Consider the following 5,876-nt stretch of genomic DNA (forward strand, 5'->3'; position numbering starts at 1 on the left):
ATCTTACCTACGCATCAAAAACCACAACGATAGTTTGTCAAGTTGGTGCTGTTTTAACCTTCGCAAGGACCGGGCGTAGCCACACTCGGTTCAACTAAAGTTGGAGAAACTGTCACCCGCAAGCCACCTATGTGCAAAGCACGTCGGGAGAACCAGTCTCGCGTAAGCGTACGCGTAATGTCGGTCCGGGCCGCTTCGTCCAACAATACCGCCGAACCAAAGTATGACATGCTGGTAAGCAGTATGACTTATATCGCCCACAACTCACTTGTGTTCTACTCGTGCATATAACATCAACATATAAAACCTAGGCTCGGATGCCACTGTTGGGTTTCGTAGTAATTTCAAAAAAAATTCCTACGCTCTCGCAAGATCATGGTGATGCATAGCAACGAGAGGGGAGAGTATGATCTACGTACCCTTGTAGATCGACAACGGAAGCGTTTGGTTGATGTAGTCGTACGTCTCCACGGCCCGACCGATCAAGCACCGAAACTACAGCACCTCCGAGTTCTAGCACACGTTCAGCTCGATGACGATCCCCGGACTCCGATCCAGCAAAGTGTCGGGGAAGAGTTCCGTCAGCACGACGGCGTGGTGACGATCTTGATGAACTACTGCAGCAGGGCTTCGCCTAAGTACCGCTACAATATTATCGAGGACTATGGTGGAAGGGGGCACCGCACACGGCTAAGAATATGATCACATGGATCAACTTGTGTTTCTCTGGGGTGCCCCTGCCTCCGTATATAAAGGCTCAAGGAGGGGGGGTGCGGCCGGCCTAGGAGAGGTGCGCCAGGAGGAGTCCTACTCCCTCTGGGAGTAGGATCCCCCCGCCCCCAATCCTAGTTGGAATAGGATTCGCGGAGGGGGGAAAACAGAGAGGGGGGCCGGCCCCCTCTCCTTGTCCTATTCGGACCAAGGGAGGGGAGGGGCGCGTGGCCCATCTTGGGCTGCCCCTTCTCTTTTCCACTAAGGCCCACTTAGGCCCATATAGCTCCCGGGGGGTTCCGGTAACCTCCCGGTACTCCGGTAAAATCCCGATTTCACCCGGAACACTTCCGATATCCAAACATAGGCTTCCAATATATCAATCTTTATGTCTCGACCGTTTCGAGACTTCTCGTCATGTCCGTGATCACATCCGGGACTCCGAACAACCTTCGGTACATCAAAATGTATAAACTCATAATATAACTGTCATCGTAACCTTAAGCGTGCGGACCCTACGGGTTCGAGAACAATGTAGACATGACCGAGACACGTCTCCGGTCAATAACAAATAGCGGAACCTGGATGCTCATATTGGCTCCTACATATTCTACGAAGATCTTTTATCCGTCAGACCGCATAACAACATACGTTGTTCCCTTTGTCATCGGTATGTTACTTGCCCGAGATTCGATCGTCGGTATCCCATACCTAGTTCAATCTCGTTACCGGAAAGTCTCTTTACTCGTTCTGTAATACATCATCCCGCAACTAATTCATTAGTTGCAATGCTTGCAAGGCTTAAGTGATGTGCATTACCGAGAGGGCCCAGAGATACCTCTCCGACAATCGGAGTGACAAATCCTAGTCTCGAAATACGCCAACCCAACATGTACCTTTGGAGACACCTGTAGAGCTCCTTTATAATCACCTAGTTACGTTGTGACGTTTGGTAGCACACAAAGTGTTCCTCTGGCAAACGGGAGTTGCATAATCTCATGGTCATAGGAACATGTATAAGTCATGAAGAAAGCAATAGCAACATACTAAACGATCGGGTGCTAAGCTAATGGAATGGGTCATGTCAATCAGATCATTCAACTAATGATGTGATCCTGTTAATCAAATGACAACTCTTTGTCCATGGTTAGGAAACATAACCATCTTTGATTAACAAGCTAGTCTAGTAGAGGCATACTAGTGACACTCTGTTTGTCTATGTATTCACACATGTATCATGTTTCCGGTTTAATACAATTCTAGCATGAATAATAAACTTTTATCATGATATATAAGGAAATAAATAATAACTTTATTATTGCCTCTAGGGCATATTTCCTTCAAATCATACACGCAAATGTGTACGGTCCAGATCAGGGACTCACGGGAAGATATCACAACACAACTCTAGACACAAATTAAATAATACAAGTTTTATATTACAAGCCAGGGGCCTCGAGGGCTCGAATACATAAGCTCGAATACACAAGAGTCAGCGGAAGCAACAATATCTGAGTACAGACATAAATTAAACAAGTCTGCCTTAAGAAGGCTAGCACAAAAGCAACAACGATCTAAAAGGCAAGGCCTCCTGCCTGGGAGCCTCCTAACTACTCCTGGTCGTTGGCGGTCTCCACGTAGTAGTAGGCACCCTCGGTGTAGTAGTAATCGTCGGTGGTGTTGTCTGGCTCCTGGGATCCGTCATCTGGTCGCAACAATCGGGTATAGGGGAAAAAGAGGTAGCAAAGCAACCGTGAGTACTCATCCAAAGTACTCGCAAGACTTACATCAGATCTAAACTAAGTATGCATCTGTATCAAAGGAAATGAGCTGTATCTGTGGACTAAACTGCAGAATGCCGGAAGAGAAGGGGAAAGCCTAGCCTATCAAAGACTAGCATCTTCAAGCATCTTGCAGCATATAGAAGAGTACAGACCAACATAATGTAAAGTAGTAGTAGTGTTATCAACCTCGGCCAGAGATCCTTTCTCGACTCCCTGCGAGAAAGCAATCCAAGAGCCATACTATCCAGTTATCACCTCAAGTATCCAGTTCTAGTTGTATCGATCAGGATACAACTCCAAGTGTCTGTTACCGTAGGACGGGCTATTGATAGATGTTTTCTTCCTACAAGGGTGCACCAACTTACCCACCACGCTCGATTTACTTCGGCCGGACACACTTTCCTGGGTCATGCCTGGCCTCGGCCAAACAATATGCCGCAACCTGACCTAGGCTTAATAGAGAGGTCAAGCACGCCGGACTAAACCTATGCCCCCAGGGTTCTTGGGCCATCGCCCCGGGAAATCCTGCACATTGCGTGCGCGGCTGGTGAGCAGACCTCGCTACCTCCTTAAAAAGGCAGGAGCTTACCAGTCCAACTCAATCGCATGGCGTCTATTAAGCTTCGGTTGATGCATACGACGCAGAACGCCCATACAATGCCCACGTGATGGTTAGTGGTATCAGGCCAGAGGCCCCTCGGATCAAATATCCAAACCGTTAGTGTGTTGGTCGTGCGGTCACGAGCAAAGACTCACGAAAGATGTGACCCCGTCGCCCCATCTCGAATACTTGCGGCAAGGGCTAAGAATGCCCGGCCACGCCTCGTAAGTATCTCGCGGGCACCTTCCAGGTCAACCCGACTCCACATCACTCGCTATTAAGCCCACGCGGGTACCCCTCAGGGCCGACCCATCTTTAGTAACATGGTTCAGTGTAAAGTCATAGTAACCATAGTAACTGTGTGTCTAACACCAAGGGAAAAACCCGAGGAATCACCCCCGGTGAATTCCACTCGATGTAATCATCAAGGTGAACGTAAGAGGATCCACCCTCAAGGTTCACACTTGAGGGGTTGCATGATAGAGCCGCATCGGAAGTAGTTAAGGAGGAAATCACCCTCGATGACCACGACCGGATAGCTACACTACAGAGATCTCATCAGGAGTGATGTATGAGGTTCCACCCTCGGCACTCGATGGTAACTCTGTAGAGTTGAGCAACAAAAGGGGAAAGTGATGTGCGGTGTCGGGGCCTGGTCTTCGATCCCATTGATCGGGTCTTCGATGATGAAGCAGGGGCAACAAGGACAAGGTGGGGGTCACTGATGGATCTCTAACCAACCTATACTAAGCAATTTAGAATAAGCAGGTAAGGTATGAAAGCAGGTAACAAAAACAGGCTATGCATTAGAGTAGGATCATACAGAAAGCAGTAGCAGTTCTAATGCAAGCATGAGAGGGAAAGAAATGGGCGATATCAGAATGCTCAAGGGGGGTTTGCTTAACTGGAAGCTTTGCTGCAAAAGAAGGGTCGTCGGTGAGTAGTCAAACACAGGGGCAACATCGGCGTCAGTCTCGAAGTCTACCGGAAAGACGATGGGGAAGAAGCAGTAAATACAAGCACACAAATGCATGACATGACAACAAGCAAAGCTAGGGTGTTCTAACGCAGGGGTATACGATATAGGTGAAGGGGGAATTCAACCGGGAATGTTTTCGCGGTTCCGGACTTGTGTCAGACAGATGACCGGAAGGGGAATGTTCCATGTTCAGCTAGTTAGAGGCATCTGACAGGTAAACGGACCGCATATTCGGATTCGTCTCATCGTTCTGAGCAACTTTCATGTAGAAAACATTTTCATCCGAGTTACGGATTATTTTATATTAATTTTTAAAGATCTGAACAATTTTCTGAATTTTTAATGTTATTACTAATTTGGAAAATAAACAGGAAATTGCTAGGTGCACTCGGTGCAGCGCACCAGAGGATGACAGTGGGCCTATTGACTGCCCAGTCAGCAGTCAACGTTGACCCGTTGACTGGTCAATGGGCCCAGGGGTCCCACACGTTAGTGTTTTATTAAAATTCTAAAACAATTTATTTAACTTAATTAAAGGGGACCCACATGTCATTTGGTACTACTAAACTAGACCTGTAATTAAATTAAACTAACATGGGATTAGGTTAAAAGGGATTAGCCCCTAATCTAAAGAGAGGGCCGGACCTACTCATACGCACACACATCACGCACGCCCATAACGCACACACACAACACGCATAGCACGCACACACTAGCACGGGCGGTCAGCCATGGCTGGTGTGCACGCACGGGCGCTGCCGAAGCCAGCAGCGGCAGGCACATACGGGAGCAGCCGTGGCCCGGCGCAGCCGCTCAGGCGGGCGTGGGCAGGGACGACGACAATAGCAGCAGGCAAAAGCAAGTAGCAGTCGCAGCCAGGGGCCAACAGAAAGCAGCAGACGTCGAGCGACAGCGCACGACACGGGGCAGCACCAAGGCAGCAACGGGTGTTGCCGGGGCGCGGCCGAGCGCGGACAGCGGAAGGCCGGGGCGCGACCTGGGCGCGGGCTCCGGCCGCGGCGATCTTCGTCCATGGCGGCCATGGGTGGGCACGAGGACTACGGCAACGTGAGGCAGGGGAAAACAGGGGAATCGACACGGTGCTCACCACGGAGCTTGATGGCGTGCTCGGGGCGGCCGTGGCTGGTCGAGGATGCGCAGGTCAACGGCGAGATGCGGCGCCCGTGATGGAGATGCAGGAGGCTAGCGACGGCGAGGCAGCGTTTTGGCCTCGATCCAGAGGCGGGGACGATGTAGACGGGGATGACGAGGCCGATGGTCAAGCTCCTAGGCGTCCGGGTCGACTGTGTCCGCGAGCTTCACAGCGGTGCGGCCATGGGGGTCGCGGACGGTGGCGGGTGTGAGCGGGGCAGAGGGAGATGGGGGCGAGTGAGGGGAAGGGAAAGTGGTGCTAGGGTTTCGAGGGGGGCGTCGGCGTAGTTATGTAGGTGAGGGGAGGCCATGGATGCCCAGCACGTGGCCACGACCATGGGATGGCCTCCACGATCCCCTGCCTGTCTCCTGTAGCGCGAGGAGGGAGACAAGTGGGGGATGTGGGCTGGGCCTTCCAGTAGACCTAGGGGCCAAGTACATATTAGGTAGGCTTTTGTTCTCTTTTTTCTATCAACTAAATAGCTACTGTTTGCATTTATTTGAGTGGGCAAACAATCCTTGCTATTGATGAAACTTCACACATAAATATATGTCATTACTCTGGAAAGGCCAACCAAGTTTCAAGTCAATTTGAAATTCATAAGCATTTATTTGATTTGAAAAGACCAAAATATTTGTAGTAGGACCA

General features: G+C 50.1%; 1 long non-coding RNA gene across 1 annotated transcript; it reads right to left on the minus strand.

Annotated features, from left to right (window-relative positions):
* Positions 1-2,129: 2,129 nt before the first annotated feature.
* On the minus strand, positions 2,130-5,668 carry LOC147975114 (uncharacterized). Its single transcript, XR_015600514.1, has 2 exons — positions 5,184-5,668; positions 2,130-2,416 (listed from the first exon to the last, which is right to left on the minus strand). It is a non-coding gene; the product is annotated as an uncharacterized LOC147975114 (long non-coding RNA).
* Between the last annotated feature and the right edge of the window lie 208 nt (positions 5,669-5,876).

Source organism: Triticum urartu, chromosome 4A (genome assembly GCF_056163025.1).
Source record: "Triticum urartu cultivar PI428250 chromosome 4A, HENAU_Tu73, whole genome shotgun sequence".
Taxonomy (NCBI): Eukaryota; Viridiplantae; Streptophyta; class Magnoliopsida; order Poales; family Poaceae; genus Triticum; species Triticum urartu.